This window comes from Schistocerca americana, chromosome 3 (genome assembly GCF_021461395.2).
Source record: "Schistocerca americana isolate TAMUIC-IGC-003095 chromosome 3, iqSchAmer2.1, whole genome shotgun sequence".
Taxonomy (NCBI): Eukaryota; Metazoa; Arthropoda; class Insecta; order Orthoptera; family Acrididae; genus Schistocerca; species Schistocerca americana.
Window position 1 is genome coordinate 613,281,812 of NC_060121.1, and position 18,658 is coordinate 613,300,469.

Here is an 18,658-nt window from a genome sequence, read left to right on the forward strand (position 1 = left end):
GCCTGCGGCTTAGAATAGAGTGCAAAGCAAGTGGAAGTTCTGAAAAATGTTGGTAGGTGCCGCCACAACTAACTTCTGCCGTCGAATATATGTAGTGCTACACAGGCATGCTTTGTAGGCACAAAGATAAATACTGGCGCCAAAACCTCTGCGTCAGGAAATAAATTTTAAAAAAGGGTGGAAGATGAGCTTTTTTCTCCGCCTCGAGTTTAGACCACTGCATTTTCATACATTATCCAAAGTAGTAAATACAAATTCTGTATTGTTCATCTTCGAATGTAGCAGAATTTCAATGTACTATGAAAATCTGACTGGGAAGACTGTTACGGGTGTTTGTCAATACGGCCAACTCTACATTCTGAATTTTTTTCCTACCTGAGAAGAGATGGTTGCTAATAGGAACCTGATGAAATGTGAATCAGATGCAGTATTCTCTTCACCATAAGAATAATACGAATATGAACATTTTGCCATGTATTCTTTCGTGTTTGCTGCTGTCTCATTTAAATCCTGTCTGCCTAATAAACTACGAAACGAGAGTGAGACAACAGCAAACACGGAAGAATATACGTATTGTGATGTTTATATTCATGTATTATTCTTATGCCTAATAGTGATAGTCAGAAATGAAGCACGGCAACTGACTAGATTTTTAAATCTCGTTCCGAACATGTTCTATCATACGCAGTCTATTATTTGGTTCTTGTTGACCATTATCAAAGAAAGCAGCAGTGTAAGTAACAACAAATAGCAGTCTCTTGCCATTGTTTCGCTAATGAGACGATTCCTTTTTTTATTTTATTGTAAGCGGTGGTAGCGTGCACAAAAGCAAGCCGAGCGGCGACAGGCCGTAAACACGCACTATCAGAATGCGACAAACAATGCATGACACAGTACAGTAATGCGTTTTCAGCTTAGAGTGACGTAAACTCATATAACAAAGAAAATGGCACTTATCAGATCAAAGCAAAATAAGCAATCGATTCAAACCAGACAAAGCACATGAAAAAGGAAGGGTACCCTTATAAATACGGACGGAGCGCCTGACGCATAGCAATGGCTACCTGGTAAAGCTTAACTGCTAAGCTTAAGACTCGAACCAAACTACTGTAGCTGTATCGTCTTTCATTTGACCTAATAAATTCTCTCATATTACAATGAACCAACTTTGTTTAGATTTGGAGGTGAGGCCTAAAACTTTTCTCTCACCTTGAATTTCAGACCTCATTTTTCAGGTGCGGCTTAGATTCGAGTAAATAAGGTGCATAATAGCTCAAAAAAATTGCGAAGAAATGTTAGCTATCTAGCATGCCGAAATAGCGTATGATAATTCACAATGGAAGTGCAAATGATACTAGTAATATTGTACAATGGTAAGTCAAATATAAACTGGACTTTTTGAAAAGTCTATTTAAGCTTCAGAAAAATTTATGTGCATTAACTTACTTTCATATAATAGTCTCCTGAATGGGAAACAATTTTTTCTCAGTGGGTAGACAATTAGTTGATACCATTTTAGTAAAATGAATGTGGCTGTGACAGAAGCCAGTTGAGCACAAACACTTAGGTAGCACCATCTTCAGATGTGTCCTCAGGTTGCTCCTTTAGTGGTCCAAACAAATGAAAATAGTTGTTGGGTTAGGGTTGTCATGTTCACAGTAAGATGTTAGTGGAGGTAATCAATTAGAACAACTCGCTTAAAATAAAGAAACTGTTGTTAAGAACCTTCTGGTTTAGTGCGATGGTGTCTCTCCATCACAATGGCAGGAGAGCACGATCATTCTGGTGCTGCAGAACCTGCTTGATGTGGGTAGCTACCGGAGCACCAGCCTCACTAAAACTATGTAAGCTGCTGGAATGTATGGTGTGTCAGTGGTTGGGTCGGGTCCTGGAGTCATGTGGCCTGGCATCATATCCTTGTCAGTGTATGAGTGGGGTTCCCGGGTTCTGCTCCTGATTTTTATCCTAAACTTCCTCTCGCTCTGTACTTTCCGTGTCCGTTGGTGCCTCCCATAGTTCCCCCGTATTTAGGAGAATGGCGTTCCGCAGGGCTCGGTATTGAGTGTCTATTTTTAGTGGCTATTAAGTCTGGCAGCAGCTGTAGGGCAGTCAGTCACCATCTCTGTATGCGGATGACTTCTGCATTTCGTATTGCTCCTCCAGTACTGGTGTTGCTGAGTGACGCCTACAGGGAGCCATTCACAAGACAGTCATGGGCACCGCGCGACTGCTGCGGTCGCAGGTTCGAATCCTGCCTCGGGCATGGATGTGTGTGATGTCCTTAGGTTAGTTAGGTTTAAGTAGTTCTAAGTTCTAGGGGACTGATGACCACAGATGTTAAGTCCCATAGTGCTCAGAGCCATTTGAACAGTCATTGGCCATATCTTTGTTCTCGGCCGTGAAATCTTGTCGTGCATTTCTGTCGGTGTTGCACCCTTAATCTGGAGCCAGAACTTTACCTTAATGACGATTCACTCACTGTAGTGGAGACATATCGATTCGTAGGACTGGTTTTCGATGCCCTATTGACTTAGCTGCCTCACCTTCGTCAGCTTAAGCGGAAGTGCTGGCAGCACCTCAATACCCTCTGCTGCCTGAGTAACATCAACTGGGGTGCAAATCGCTATATGCTACTGCAGCTGTACAAAGCCCTTGTTCAATCCCGCATTGACTATGGTTTGTGGTTCAACAGTGCCCTCAGTGTTGTCTACTTGACCCATTCTCCTGTGCATTTGGATTACTGTCTACTTTTGCCAACAATGGCGGTTCATCTCCTGCATCGGCAGCCCAGGTCAGGGCTTACAATTGTGGTTTTCTGTCTGGTCCCTTCTGTCTGAACTGGAGTACTTGGCTTTACCACCTCTCCTCGAGGTCCATTCATACTCCAAGGTGTACACCTAGGCTGCGGATTCTCCTACACCTTTCACATGGCGCGAAGGACTCCAGTAACCCTGCGGCTCTCAGCTATCATTTCCTCTCAATTCTCGACGTGTACTGGGACCTTGAAGTGGTTTACACTGATGGCTCAATGGCTGACGGTCACGTAGGCTTTCCGTTTGTTCATGGAGGACATATTGAACAGCAATCCTTGACAGATGGCTGCAGTGTTTTCACTGCAGAGCTGGCGGCCATATCTCCTGCTCTTGAGCACATCTGCTCATGCCCTGGTGAGTCATTTCTCCTGTGTATTGACTCCTTGAGCAGCTACAAGCTATCGCCATCCTTTGGTAGTGTCCATTCAGGAGTCTGTCTGTGCCCTGGAACAGTCCTGTTGTTCAGTGGTGTTTGTGTGGACCCCAGGACATGTTGGAATCCCAGGCAACAAACTTGCTGAACAGGCTATCACTTTTGGAGATGGGCATCTCTGAAACACCTGCATTCTGTCTTACGCCATGGTTTTTCAGCTTTGAGAGACTGAATGGCATAACAGTAAGCAACAAACTGCTTGTCATTAAGCATACTACGAATGTGCACAACTCTTATGCGGTCCTCTTGCAGGGAATCAGTTGTCCTCTGCTGGCTCTGCAGTGGCCATACATGGCTAATGCTTGGTTACCTCCTCCTTCATAGGGACCCACCTCAGTGTCACTTTGGCTCACAAATGAGTCGTCCGCCTCTTGCTGGACTGCCCACTGCTAGCTGCTCTGCGGTGGACTTTAAACTTTTCCAGCACCCTACCTTCGGTGTTGGGTGACAATGCCTCAACAGCAGCTTTAGTTTTAAGTTTTGTTCGTGAGGGTGGGTTTTATCAGTTGATTTTAGTGCATGTCCTTTGTCCTTCTGTGTCCTCCACCCTAGTGCTTTTAGGGTCGAGGTTTTAATGTGTTGCAGAGTGGCTGGCTTCTCCTCTTTATTCTCATGGTCAGCCACTCATCGTAATCTGTTCTATTGTTTTGATCTCTTCTACATGTATCATGCACGTCTCTGTGGTTTACTTGTCCGATTTGGTCCATTTTAGTGTTTGTTGCCCTCTGTCATTCTTGTGGTTTTCTTCTTTCTTCCAGGTGTGTTTTGTGTGTCTCGATTATTTTATTCCCACTCCTGTGGAATAATTTTAATTGAAATGAGGGACTGATGACCTAGCAGTTTGATTCCTACCCCTCTTTTAAACAAACAGACCAACCGTAGCATTGAATGGTTGTGTTACTGTGTAAAGTATGTAACCCTGCACACAGTTGGCCAATGTGATTTAAGCAACTTGCAGTCATTGAATTCTTGACAGCAGGTCACCCAAAAGGAGATTCATCAGAGGATGAAAGCAGTTTATGGTAATTCTTTTGATGTGAGTACTGTGCATCATTGGGTGAGTGAGTTTAAAGATGTTGAGGCGGAAACATCTGACCTGTGTGACAGTTGGAAGTCCTGTGACAGCAACCACAGAGTTCCACAAGTTAAATGTTGACATATTGATTCAGGATGATTGTTTTATCATTCAGAGAAATTGCGAGTACAATTGGCTTTTCACAAGAACGTGTGGGTCACATTGCTTTGCTTGGCTATTGGAAGATCTGTGCACGATGGATACTGCGGATGCTGACTCCTGAACGTGAAAGCGCACAAGCATCCTCCATACAGTCCTAGTTTAGCACCATCAGACTTCCATCTGTTCCCGATAATGAAAGTCTGTGGGGACATCATTATGCTTCTGATGAAGACGTTGAGTTTACTGAGAGATTGTGGTTGCGGAAACAGTGTCGACTTCTTCTGTGGCGGCTTCAGAAAACTTGTTCATTGTTGGCAGAAATGTATCCAATTGGCTGGTGATAATGTGGGAAAGTGAATATTGGTAATTAAACATTGTATTCTAAGGGTTATTTCTGACTTTGATTTATTAAAATATTCCCATCCAAACCCAATTAATGAAGGTGGAGGCATTACTTTTCATTCAACTCTTGTACATGTGCTGCAGCTACGTTGACTTCCTCCTCACTTGTGGCAGTAGTTCAGAAATTTTTGCCACTTAGTTGGTCCCCCCTGCGGGTTCGGGGGTAAGAATAGGCCCGCGGTATTCCTGCCTGTCGTAAGAGGCGAATAAAAGGAATCTCAAACGTTTCGGCCTTCTGTGATGGTCCCCTCTTGGGTTTGACCTCCTTTTTTTTCCCAAATTTCCGTTGTCAGTGCGTGCCATTTGGGGAAGGACACCTTACGTGGTGTTTTTCTATTGGTCCATCATGCTCCACCATCTTGCATGTTACCTATTGTCGTGTGGGGGGGGGGGGGGGGGGGAGGAACTACGCCCAACATCTACTGGGTTGTCTCCTTCTCGCCTACGACAACTGTGGACCCTTTCAACACCTAAAATCCAGCACGGTAGCCAGTCCGTTGTGGTGGGGTCGTCATGTACCCTCTTGGTGGTAGCCCCCTGACCACGCAGGGATCGCACTACAGATGCCAGAGCTGTTTCCTCCCCATGCATGCCAAGGAGTATGTGCCCATCTTGTCTGGGGCACGGGGACTCCAGGCAACGGAATATCGGCCAGGTACCCGTTGCTTTGGCTGGGTGGCGCCCTTGGGGAGAGCCCTCGTTCGGAGTAGGTGGCATCTGGGCGGATGTGGCGCAATGAAGTGCAATAAATCACACCAAGCTGGTGGTCGCACGGCCACCAGCGTCTCTAAGCGTGGTAGATTCGACTTCGATGCTGCACAATATGACCCTCAGTCGTTCCCCTCGTTGGCTGCGCCATGGGAGGGACGCCGATCTAGTGCCAAGCGGGAGCCTTACGTACCGCAATACCTTGTCTGCAGCAGGACTGATGGTGACTCCTTTCTTATGACGAAGCCTCTGTTTTTTGTGGAACACCTGGAGGATAAGTTTGGGGAAGTGGCGGGGTTGTCTAAAATGAGGAATGGGTCCATCCTCCTCAAGACGTCCTCCCCAGCCCAGTCACGAGCGTTGCTCTTGTGTGATAAGCTGGGTGACGTCCCTGTTACCGTCACTCCCCACAGTAGCTTAAATATGGTCCAGGGGATTATTTACCATCGTGACCTCTTGTTACAATCCGATGACGAGCTGAGAGCCGACTTGGAACGACGTGGCGTCCATTTTGTCCGTCGTGTGCATAGAGGGCCCAAGGCAAACAGGGTGGCCACCGGTGCCTTTATCTTGGCCTTCAAGGGTGATGTCTTGCCCGAGAAGGTCAAGGTAATGGTTTACCATTGCGACGTGAAGCCATACGTCCCTCCCCCGATGCGGTGCTTCCAGTGCTGGAAGTTTGGGCATATGTCCTCCCGTTGCCCATCCAGCGCTACATGTCGAGATTGCGGACGCCCCTCTCATCCCGATTCTCCATGTGCGCCTCCGCCTGTATGTGTCAACTGTGGGGAGCACCACTCTCCATGCTCGCCGGATTGCCCCGTTCTTCTTAAGGAGCGGAAGATCATGGAATTTAAGACCCTGGACCGGCTTACTTATCGAGAGGCAAAACTGAAATATGAAAGGTTGTATCCTGCTTCCCTTCGACCATCTTATGCTGCAGCCACGTTATCGTCGCCCACGCGAGCGACGGTTGTCGCCTCATCTGTGCCGCCTTCAGTGGGCCCTCGGGGCCATGTATCTCTGTCTGCCCCCCTCGTGTCTGGGGGCAAGCCTTCCTCTGTTGCCCCCTTAGCAGTTGGGGGCAAACCCTCTTCTGTCGCTCCCCCCAAGCTTACTTCGGGAGTGCCATCTGCTCCACAACCGGGAGGCTCGATTCCTCCCCCTCCTCCTCCGGCGGCGTTGCCTCCGCCGGTTCCTCTCTCGCAGAAGGGGTCCCTCGGGGCTCTCCCTTCCTCCGTTTCTTCTCCTTCCCAGCCAGATGTCAGCCAGTGGCTGAAGGTTCCGCCACCTGCTGGTCGTAGGGCTTCTGCGTCGTCGTCAGCCTCCGACGCTCCTTCCGAGAAGCTCTCCCAGCCCTCTCACCCTAAGGGCCGACGTGAGAAGAAGGAACAACATGTGTCCAAGAAGAAGGACGTTCCGGCGGTTTCAGCACCGCCTGCTGTACGTAGTCCTGGCTCCGGGGATGAGGTGGAGATCCTCGCCTCTGCCGCGGATCTCGCCCTCACGGAACCCTTGGGGGCCTCTCCTATGGACTCAGCTGACTCTCCCCCAGTGGCGGCAGTTGGCTCTGAAGCACTGTCTGCCTCTTAGTCGCATTCACGCCCTCCCAGTCCCTTCCTGCTTCCATTCTCCAATGGAACTGCGGCGGTTATTTCCGCCACCTGCCTGAGCTCCGGATGCTTCTGAGTGATTACGCTGTTCTCTGCATTGCTCTGCAGGAAACTTGGTTTCCTGCACTGCGGACCCCCGCCCTTCGCGGTTATCGGGTATACTATAAGAACCGTGCTGCCTGTCAACGAGCGTCAGGTGGGGTTTGCCTCTTTGTTCACCACTCTGTCTGTAGTTCGCCAGTACCCCTTCAGACGCCTTTAGAGGCAGTTGCAGCCAGGGTTGAGCTCTCGCCGGCTATTACTGTTTGCTCTGTTTACATTCCTCCGGATGGGGAGCTCCCCCAACATGTCTTGGCTGCGCTGCTGGCTCAACTCCCGCCACCATTGCTGCTTCTGGGCGATTTCAATGCCCACAACCCTCTATGGGGTGGGACTGTCTCTGATGACCGCGGTCGGGCCGTGGAGCATTTGTTGGCTCAGCTCGACCTTAGCCTCTTGAACACCGGTGCTGCCACGCATTTCAGTGTTGCCCATGGCTCGTTCTCGGCCATCGATCTCTCTCTTTGCAGCCCCGGACTTGTCCCATCCCTCCACTGGAGGGTGCACCCTGACCTGTGCGGTAGTGACCATTTTCCCATCTATTTGTCACTACCCCAGAGTCGTTCTTCTAAGCGCCTGGCCCGCTGGGCTCTCCACAGGGCAGACTGGCCGGCTTTTACTTCTGCTGCTGCCATTGAGTCTCCCCCACAGGGTGACATTGACGAGGTGGTCCGTGTTTTAACCACATCCATCATTTCAGCGGCCGAGGCTGCCATCCCCCGATCTTCTGGCCTCCCTCGGAGGAAGGCTGTACCCTGGTGGTCGCCGGAGATTGCTGAGGCTATTCGCGACCGTCGGCGGGCTCTCCAGCGTCATAGGCAGCACCCGTCTCTTGAGACCCTCATCGCCTTCAAGAGGCTCCGTGCCTTGGCCCGTCGTCTTATTGCACGGCGTAAGCAGGAGTGCTGGGAGAGGTATGTCTCATCTTTGGGCTCCCATGTCTCCCCCTCACTCGTGTGGCCCCAGATCCGGCGGATTTATGGATACCAGACCCCTATGGGTGTCCCTGGGCTCTCCTTGGACGGCGCTGTCTGCACGGACGCTGCCGCCATTGCTGAACGGCTTGCTGCGCACTTTGCTCAGAGCTCTGCGGCTGCCTCCTATCCCCCCGCCTTTCGCTCTCTAAAGGAGCGAGCCGAGCGGACGCCGTTCTCATTCCACACGCGTCGTTCTGAAACATACAATGCTCCTTTCAGCGAGAGGGAATTCCTCGCTGCCCTCGCCGATTGCCCTGATACAGCACCAGACCCAGACTGCATCCACGCGCAGATGCTGAAGCATCTCTCCAGGGACTGCCGGAGACACATTCTCGCGATATTTAATCGCATTTGGAGCGAAGGCGTGTTCCCGTCGCAATGGCGAGAGGGTGTTATTGTCCCCATCTTGAAGCCCGGTGCGGACCCACTGGCGGTGGACAGCTATCGTCCCATTACCCTCACCAACGTTTTGTGCAAATTGCTTGAACGTATGGTGGGGCGGCGTTTGTGTTGGGTCCTTGAGTCGCGCGGTCTCCTCGCTCCATCCCAGGGTGGCTTCCGTCGGGGCCGGTCTGCAGTGGACAATTTGGTGCGACTGGAATCTGCTGTCCGTACGGCTTTTGCCCGACGTCAGCATCTCGTTGCTGTATTTTTCGATCTGCGGAAGGCGTATGACACCAGATGGAGGCATCACATCCTCGCCACGTTGTATGGGTGGGGTCTTCGTGGTCGGCTCCCGGCTTTTCTTCAAACCTTTCTATTGCACCGCTCTTTCCGGGTGCAAGTCAGTGCCGCCTCTAGTTCTTCCTATACACAGGAAAATGGGGTCCCGCAGGGCTCGGTGTTGAGTGTGTCCTTATTTCTAGTGGCCATTAATGGTCTGGCTGCAGCCGTGGGGTCGTCGGTGTCTCCTTCTTTGTATGCCGACGACTTCTGCATCTCATTTAGGTCCACGACTATGGGAGTCGCCGAACGCAGGCTGCAGGTAGCCGTTCGGAAGGCAGCATCATGGGCTCTGACTCACGGTTTTCAGTTCTCTGCCGCCAAGACTCGAGTTATGCACTTCTGCAGGCGTCGGACGGTCCACTCTCATCCTGAACTTTACCTCGACGGCCACCTGCTTGAAGTGGTGGACACTTGCCGCTTCTTGGGACTCGTGTTTGATGCCCGGCTCACATGGGTTCCTCATATTACTCAGGTGAAGCAAAAATGCTGGCGGCACCTCAACGCCCTCCGCTGCCTTAGCCACACGTCTTGGGGTGCGGATTGCTGCACGCTGCTGCGATTGTACAGAGCCCTTGTGCAGTCTCGGCTTGATTATGGGAGCCTGGCCTATGGGTCTGCATCACCCTCAGTGTTGAAGTTGTTAGACCCCATACACCACTGTGGGGTCCGGCTTGCAACTGGCGCTTTTCGTACGAGCCCCGTGGATAGTCTACTGGTGGAGGCCGGGGTTCCCCCGCTGCGGATTCACCGCCATCGACTGCTCGCCGACTATGCTGTCCACGTGCATTGCTCGCCAGGCCATCCCAATCGTCGCCTGCTTTTCCCTGCCATGGTCCTCCATCTGCCCGAACGCGACCTAGGTCTGGGCTTTCCGTCGCTGTCCGCGTTCAGTCCCTGCTGTCGGAATTGGGTTCATTCCCTCTTCCGCCTCCCTTCCGGGTCCGTGCACCTACGCCTCCCTGGTGTTTGTCCCGGCCGTCCGTCCGTCTGGACTTGGCACAGGGACCCAAGGACTCGGTTCCGCCTGTGGCCCTCCGTCGCCGTTTTCTTGCTCTCCTCGCCTCATTTTCGGAGTGTGAGACTGTCTACACTGATGGTTCTCTGGTTGATGGTCGCAGTGCCTACTCTTTTGCTCATGCTGCCCATGTTGAGCAGCGCTCCTTGCCGGCTGGCTGCAGTATTTTTACTGCAGAGCTGGTGGCCATATTGCGCGCTCTTGAGCATATGCGTTTCTGCTCAGGTAGGTCCATCGTGATCTGCAGTGACTCCCTGAGCAGCCTTCAGGCCATCGACCGCTGCTATCCCTCCTCTCCTCTGGTGTCCTCCATTCAGGAGTCTGTTTCCGCCATTGCCCGTTCTGGTCGTTCGGTGGTCTTGGTTTGGACGCCCGGTCATGTTGGCATCCCAGGGAACGAACGTGTAGACAGGCTGGCCAAAGGGACGATCGACGCCCCGGCTTTGGAGATCGGCCTTACGGCTCGCGACCAGCAGCTGGTGTTGCGCCGTAAGCTGATTGGGATGTGGGCTGCTGAGTGGCGTGGCATGACAGCCCCGAATAAACTGCGGGCTGTCAAGGGGACGACCGATGTGTGGCGTTCCTCCCTGCGGGCTTCTCGCAGGGACTCGGTAGTCCTGTGTCGGCTGCGCATCGGCCATACATACCTGACGCACGGCTATCTGTTGCGTCAGGAGGATCCCCCCTTGTGTCGGTGTGGGTCCCGGCTGACGGTCGGCTACATTTTGCTGGAGTGTCCTCGACTGTGCACACTCCGGCAATCTTTTAATCTCCCGGGCACTTTGGCTTTGGTTTTATCCGACGATGCCTCCATGGCTGACAATGTTTTACATTTTATCCGTAGTAGTCCTTTTTATGGTTCGATTTAGGGAGGTCTTGCGCCTTTCCCTTTCTGTGTCTTTTGTCCTTGTGTCTGTTGCTGTTCTGGTGTGCCGTCAGATGGTTGACTCTTTCCCTTTTTTTTCTCGTGGTCAGTCAACTAGTCTCCGGCCATCCTCCTTTCTTCTGTTTCTTTCTGTCTGGTGTTCCCCTGTCCTGTTCTTGTCTGTAGTGTTTGTTGCTGCATTTGTGTTCTTTTAGCGCCTGGGGGGACGTCTCCTCCCCCTTTGGTTTTTACCTGCTCCGTAGATTTTCGGCTCGCCTGATTTTGGAATGGGGGACTGATGACCTTCGCTGTTTAGTCCCCCTTAAACATCCCAACAACCACCACCACTTAGTTGGTCCTTTGGGCAGCCCTAATATATCAACCCCCCTTGGTGGTTGGGTCACCTCCCCTTCTGTTGGTCCCAAAGCACTCACTTTAGGTGCAATACCCTCCCCCCTCCCCAAAACCAGGGACAGTGGTCCACTCTTCAAAGTTGAATAGACCACAGCCTCTGGCTCCTCGCACAGAAGTTATCCCTTGGGACTTACCTTCCAAGGTCTCCATTAATGGCACAGTGGACACTCGCCAGTGGCTGAAGGGCTTCAGTCTTTCCTCCATGCCTGAAGCTACTTCTGAGAGGTCCTTACAGCAAGCCCCTTAAGAGAAGGGAGAAGCCAATCAAATTAGTCTGCTAAGGAACAGGACCCGGTGACCCCAACACCACCACACCCTACCAGTTCTGCCTCTGAGGATGAGGTGGAGAGTTTAGCATCCCCCCCACCCCGCCCCCCAAGCACCTGGATCTCGCTGACACCTCACCCACAATGGCAATGGATGCGTAAATACTCAGCTGGTTGCAGCAGGTCATAGTGAGGTAACATGCCTCTTTGATCACTACATGTTTTCCCCAACTCCAGAAAGCGTCATCCTCCAGTGGAATTGCGGCAGTTTTTTCTCCCAGCTGACTGAGTTAAGACAACTCTTTAAGTGTTACGCCTGCTTTTTGTGTTGTTATTCAGGAAACCCGGTTTCCTGTAATGCGGACGCCTTCCCTTCGTAGCTAATGGGATACTACAAAAACTGTACTGAATGATTAATGGAAAATCTCATATGAGATGTGAAACAAATATTAACAAAGAGATAGAGGGGCTGGCTAGTACTTACCTCAGCTCAGTACAGCCGATAGCTAGGAACGTAAATTTTCGGTTCTGTTTTATGTGTATCTATCGGCTGTACTGAGCTGAGGTAAGTACTGGCCAGCCCCTCTATCTCTTTGTTAAAAACTGTACTGACTTTGACAGACTGTCGGGGGAGTCCATACCTTTGTCTAGTGATCTGTGCCCCTTCAAACACCTTTTGAAGCTGTGGCTGTCAGGGTGAGGACTACGCTGGAAATTACCATCTGTAACATTACCTCCCTTCTGATGGCGAAGTGCCGCCCCATGTATTGGCTGCACTAATATCCCAACCCCCACCCACCTTTACTACTTCAGGCTGATTTTAACACCCATAACCATTTGTGGGTTGAAACCAAGCTTACTGGTATGGTAAAAGATGTTCAGGACCTACTAACTCAACTTGACCTTTATCTACTAAATACAGGAGCCCCCACACATTTCAGTGTGGCATATGGCGCATAATCAGCCATTGCTCACAGTTTGCAATCCTGGCCTTCTGTCTATCCACCGGAGAGCTCACGATGACTTATTTGGTAGTGACCACTTTCCACTCCTGTCCCTACCCCGAGCGTCCCTCATCTGGCCACTTGCCCAGATGGGCTCGTACCAAGGCAGACTGGAACACTTTTACCCTCACTACCACTGGAATCTCTCTGTTGCATGGCAACGTTGATGAGGTGATCCACACCATCACTACTACCATTGTTGCTGCAGCTGAATTTGCAATCTCTTGTTCCCCAGGTTGCCCCCCCCCCCCCCCCCCCCCTGCAGTGGAAATCAGTGCCCTGGTGGTTGCTGGAAATCACTGTAGCCATTAGAGACAGTAGGCAGGCCCTCCAGTGTCGTAAGCACCACTCCTTACTGGAGAACCTCATTGCTTTCAAATAGCTCTGTGCCCAGGTCCATCTAGTCATCAAATGACAGAAGCAGGAGTGTTTGGGACACTGTCTCCTTCATTGGAACACAAACCTCTACTTTGCAGGTTTGGAACAAGCTCAGACGACTACAGCTATCAGACCCCTGCAGGAATTTCTACATTCGGAGCTGTATCTGCCATTCCAGACATAATTGCAGTGTCTTGCCGAGCATTGTGCTCACATCTCTGCTTCTGAGAATTACTGTCCCACCTTTCATCTTGTCAGACAGCGGGTGGAATGAGAACTACCCCTGTTTCGCTCCATGCCTACCTTCACTGAGTAGGAGTTTCTCAGTGCCCTTGCTAACTGTCCTGACACATCCCCTGGCCCAGACTGCCTCCATTCCCAAATGCTTAAACATCTGTAAGCGGATTACCAGCACCACCACCTTGCAGTCTTCAACTGCATGTGGACTGATTGTGAATTCCTGTCATAGTGGTGGGAAAGTATCATCATTCCAGTGCTAAAGACTGGTAAGAACCCATTAGGTAGGGGTAGCAATCAGCCTTGCCACCATTCTGTGCTAGCTGTTTAAACATATGGTGAGTCGGCAGTTGTATTAACTTCTTGAGTCTCGGGGTCTTCTGGCTACTGCCAAGGGTGCTCCACTAAGACGAAAGTACGCATATACACAAATGATTGCATCTATACTTTATTTGGTAATATTATTTTGGATCATAAGTGCATTTACCGACATGAAGTTATTAAGCATGGAGTTCTTTTACCTCCAACGTTTAAAAATATCATACTGGTGTAAATTATGTGCAAATACTCCCTTGTTTAAAAATGTACTGTATGCTGTATCTCTTGATACAGTTGTTTCAAGCAATGATGAAATGTATATTGAGAATATTGATTTATTTGCAGATCAATAATGGAAATCTTGTAGGACCTAATGACAACTATATGGACTCTACTTCAACTGACAACAAATCCTGTGAATCTTCACATCTGGCTGCATATGGTGACATCTATGATGTGTCAATTGGACGAGGACACACCATGAAGATATTACTTTGCATATGTCATGAAAGTTTTGTGGAAACTAGACACTCATTTTGATTATTGGAGAGTGTTTGAGGTTTTCTTAGAAGCTGTGAAATTAGTGGCAGTTGGTACTTCTCTGATGTTATTACCTTCTGAAATGTCTGAAGCTTCTGCAATTTGTAGAGAACTGGGTGGGTATATTTGTGCAGCATGTTAGGAGAAATTGTATAATTGAAATGAGGATGATCACATCCACACCATTCATGATGGCAGTTACTCCATGAGGGGATGCTAGTGCAGATTCAGATTTAGCCCACTGCTTTCATCACATAGCAAAAAACTTTAGGAAATCATTAAGGATCACAGCAACGTTGGACATTGGCTCAATGTACTTCTCTGTATGCTCAGGAGGTATGGCAACAGAAAAATTAGGTTTAGATGAAGTACCAGGGGATTAGGTACTGAGCCTGAAGCTTTACAGTGGGCCTCTAGCTTTGCAAGACATTTCACAGTATTGCAAGCGGAAGAAAGCAGAGCTGTTTCCGAATGTATCAAAGAAGTCCAAAATAATGGAATTGGTTTACAGCCTCATGGCAGAAGCAAACCAATCTTTCGGAAAGGGAGCAACCCTACGGCAATCACGAAAAAGGTCTTATCCATTCTTTTAAAATATAGCTGTATTTCATCTGAAAATTTGTGTTAAAATAATTACACGTGATATACCATTAATTTGATTGATCCAAAGTTTGCCCAATTTTTTTCAAATGGGGTTAGAATTATATAACAAAATTATCAATGATTTGAATTGAGAGGTACAGAACATATTGTCATCTGGATAGGAAGAAAATGTATTTTGTAACATATGGTATTACTGTTAGCATTTTGGTGATTCACTTTTATCGTAAATAAATTCCTCTTTATTCAATGTGATGAGTATACTGATAAAGCATGACAATTTCTGACAAATTTAGTTTCTTAGTTCAATAAAAAAAGGGTGGTATCAATGGAAAAAGACGATAATGTTGATGTATATGTACCTAATACAAAATTAAATATATTATGTGTTGTTGGTACTCCAAACAGTAGTAAAAATTGGTTCTTTGACTTCTGAATCTCTTGCATTACGTATTGGCCATATAGAAAGGTGTAATAACAAGACTAATGAATTGGCGTTACAAGACGCAGCAAATGGACTGCTAATTATTGGTAATGAAATACCAATTGAAGGTGGTGCTCCAGAAGATTTTTAAAAAAGTATGTGAAGGAATTGCTTGTAATGTTAGAATGAAGTTAAGAGGTGACTCAATTTTGTGATGTACACGTTTTACTTATCAGTAATTCAGAACTAATCAGAATTTCAGAACTAATCAGAAGTATTCGTGTTACATGTAAATGGAAAGGTATGATGAATTAAAACATGCTTGTAAAAAGCCATATCCAATGGCATTCTTCCAATTATTGGAAATGTGTAATGTGTCTTATTAAATGGATTTGGGATTGGAAATGGAAACATTGTATTTTGAGTAACAATAAATGTTTATTCACAGAACTTGTTTTACGTCATTGAATTTGATATTGACCTCTATACAAACTTGAAATTTCATTGCGAATTATAGCATTAGGGCATGAGGTATGTAAATGATATCAAACAAGTTAAAATTTTGAACATCGGCCCTTGGATAGCGCGTTTGTAACCCAGCAAAATGAATAGTACATTCTGCAGCAAGTTCAATCATCATTTGAGTAGCAGTGTACTTGTATGTGTAACTTGGTCCAGCTGGAGCTTGCCACTCGATCGCCCTTCTCCCAGTGACACCACATTACTGCTGCCTTCCTTGACCTCACGAAGGCCTAAGATACCCCTTGACGACACCATATCTTCACTGCTCTGCATGTGTGGGATCTCTCTGACCCCCCCCCCCCCCCCCCCCCTCGATTTTTATACAGAACTTGTTGTTCTGCACTTTCAGAGTTAACGTCGGTGCTTCCCGCAGTGCACCCCATATAAAAGAGAATGGGTCTCGCAGGACTCTGTCTTTGGTGTTCCACTCTTTTTAATTGCCGTCAATGATCTTGCACCAGCAGTAGGGTCCTCAGTATCTCGCCTTCCATATGCTGACAATTTTTCTATGTGTAGCTCTTCTATTTGTGTTGCTGAATGCTGGCTGAAGGGAGCCATACAGAGAGAGTGCAGTTGTCGGCCTCCACAGCTTTCAGTTATCAGTTGCCAAGACTTGGTACACACTTCTGTCGTCGTACTGTCCACCACCATCCAGAACTTTACCTTGGTGACCAAATACTTAATGCTACTTTTGGGACCGGTCTTCAACGCCCACATAACTTTGTTTCCCCGTCTTCGGCAGCTTAAGGACAAGTGCTGGCAGCATCTTAATATTTGATGACTGGAGTGCTGATCATTCCACACTGCTGCAGCTGTACAAAACCCTGGAGTCCCATATTGATGAATGGAGCTTGGTGCATAGTTCAGCATGGCCCTCTGTGCTGTCTGCAGGACCCTATCTACCACTGTGGATTTCAGCTTGCAATGGGAACTTACTGAATGGGCCCAGTGAACAGCCTCACTGTGGAAGCTAGAGTTCATCCTTTGTGGCAACTACTGCTTGCAAATTATACTGTCCCCACACATAGTTTGCCTTGCCATCGAAAGTACCGTCCCCTTTTCACTGGTCGCTTTTTACTGAACTCGATGCTTTCCCCTCTACCACCTTTCCTGTGGGTCCACTTAATGTACACCTCCATGGTGCATGTCTCTGCCACAGCTTTGTCTGGAGGTTTTTCAGGGCCCAAAAGGCTGTTCCAGGTGGTCCCTCTGCTGGCTATTTTTCTCTCTTCTCAGTGAGTTCATGGCTCAGAAATAGTCTACACCAATGGACCAATGGTTGATGGTCTTGTTGGCTTCACTTACACTCATATTGGACATACTGAACAGTGCTGCTTGCTGGATGGCTACAGTATTTTCACTGCAGAGTTCGTAGCCATCTGTCGCACTCTTTGAGCACATCTGCTCCTGTGCCGGTGAGTCCTTAGTCTCCTGTAGTGACTGCTTAAGCAGTGTAAAAGCACTTGACCAGTACTTCACATCCTTTGGCAGTGACCATTCAAGTGTCTGTTCACATCCTCGGCAACAGTGGATGTTAAAGTGACCTTCATTCGGAGCCCAGGACATGTCAGGATACCAGGCAATGAACTTGCTGACGGCCTGTCCAAACAAGCAATTCTGGAGAACGGCTTGCAGACGACTGATCTGAGGTACTGAATGGTGCAGCCTCAGTACACCCAATAAACTGTGATATCAAGGAGGTGACAAATGTGTGGGAGTTACCCATGCGAGCCAATCGCAAGAGCCTCTGTTGTCCTTTGCTGGTTCCGCATCGACCATATGTACCTAACCCATGGTCACCACCTCCATCTTGAGGACCTACCTCAGTGTCACTGTGACTCCCATATGACTCATCCACATCTTGTTGGATTTCCGATTTTAGCTGCTCCGCAGCGGACTTTTACCCTTCCCAGCACCCTAATCATGGTATTGGGTGAAAATGTCTCAATGGCTGGTGTAGTGTAAGTTATATTCCTGGGGGTTTTTAATCATACAATTTAAGTGTTTCCCTGTGTCTGTTCATCTCGCCTTGCCGTTTAGGCTGGAGATTTTAGTGTGTTGCTGAGTGGCTGGCTCATCCTCTTATTCTTGTTATCAGCCAGCTCAGGTCATCTGCTATATGATTTTAATACCTTCCCCTACTTTCCCTTTTAGTGCAAGTTTTCCCGTTGTGGTTCGCTTCTTTAGTTTTTTCTTTCGGTGTGGTTCCCAGTCAGTTTTACCCCTTTTATTTTCCCCAACCCCTTTTGGGAAGAGTTTTACCATGAGACTTTGTTGTGTGATGAAAAAAGGAATGATACCCTGTAGTTTGTCCCTTCGTACCCCAAACAGACCAACTAACCTCAGTATCAGTTTCAACAACCATTAACCCTAGTACTCACTCTGCTAAAATTTCCCTAGTACTCCATCTGGGGTCATACATGACCCCAATCAATATATAATTGACTGTGTGTACTAATCATTCAGAGAACAACGCACTGTCGTTTAATACTGTTTGTTTACATTTTATTTATTATTTAGACACATTTCACAGCTTTTTTAGCAGGTATGTACATAGTAGAATTAAATTACATATGGCAGAGTAATTACATATCAGAAGTTATAATATTACTCTGTCACAATTTGTTTCACTCATAAATGTTTCACAATGGCTTCAAATTTACAGAAAGTGTGATGAACAATTCAACAGGAAACCTAATTCTAACCGGAATCCGTACCATAGTCATCTGCACATATTTTGGAAGTAGTAACTATTTCAAAATGTTCCTTGCAAACAAATTTGTTACACTTTTTGCATGTTGAACTGTATTTTGTGTCCTTTGATCGGGGGCAAATGGAGCATCTGCCTCGCTTTCTCTTCTGATTGTCGGGTATTACGTCTGGATGTCCATTGTCTAACAGATCATCAAATCCACACCGTTTGATACTTCTAATAATATCCTTGTTCCTTGCTTGTGGTAAACTCAAACCGTTCAACTTGGGGCTTTGCCATTTGTTTGGCCAACTTCATTAGAAAAAGACGTCTCTGTTTTTTCAACAGCAACACAGAAGAGTCTGTAGGCATTGAGTGCAGCTAGATCAACAAGATCATAAAATACTGCTAATGGCCAACGTTTTGTACCCTTTT

The 18,658-nt window shown here is 48.0% G+C and overlaps 1 protein-coding gene across 7 annotated transcripts in view; it reads left to right on the top strand.

Annotated features, from left to right (window-relative positions):
* LOC124605169 (tRNA N(3)-methylcytidine methyltransferase METTL6) overlaps positions 1 to 15,459 on the top strand; it is a 45,528-nt gene extending 30,069 nt beyond the window's left edge. For all 7 annotated transcript variants that reach the window (XM_047136674.1, XM_047136673.1, XM_047136676.1 and 4 more), the window contains one exon: positions 13,791 to 15,459. The gene's annotated coding sequence lies outside the window, so the exon portion shown is untranslated. The remainder of the gene's footprint in view (positions 1 to 13,790) is intronic.
* The last annotated feature ends 3,199 nt before the right edge of the window (positions 15,460 to 18,658 follow it).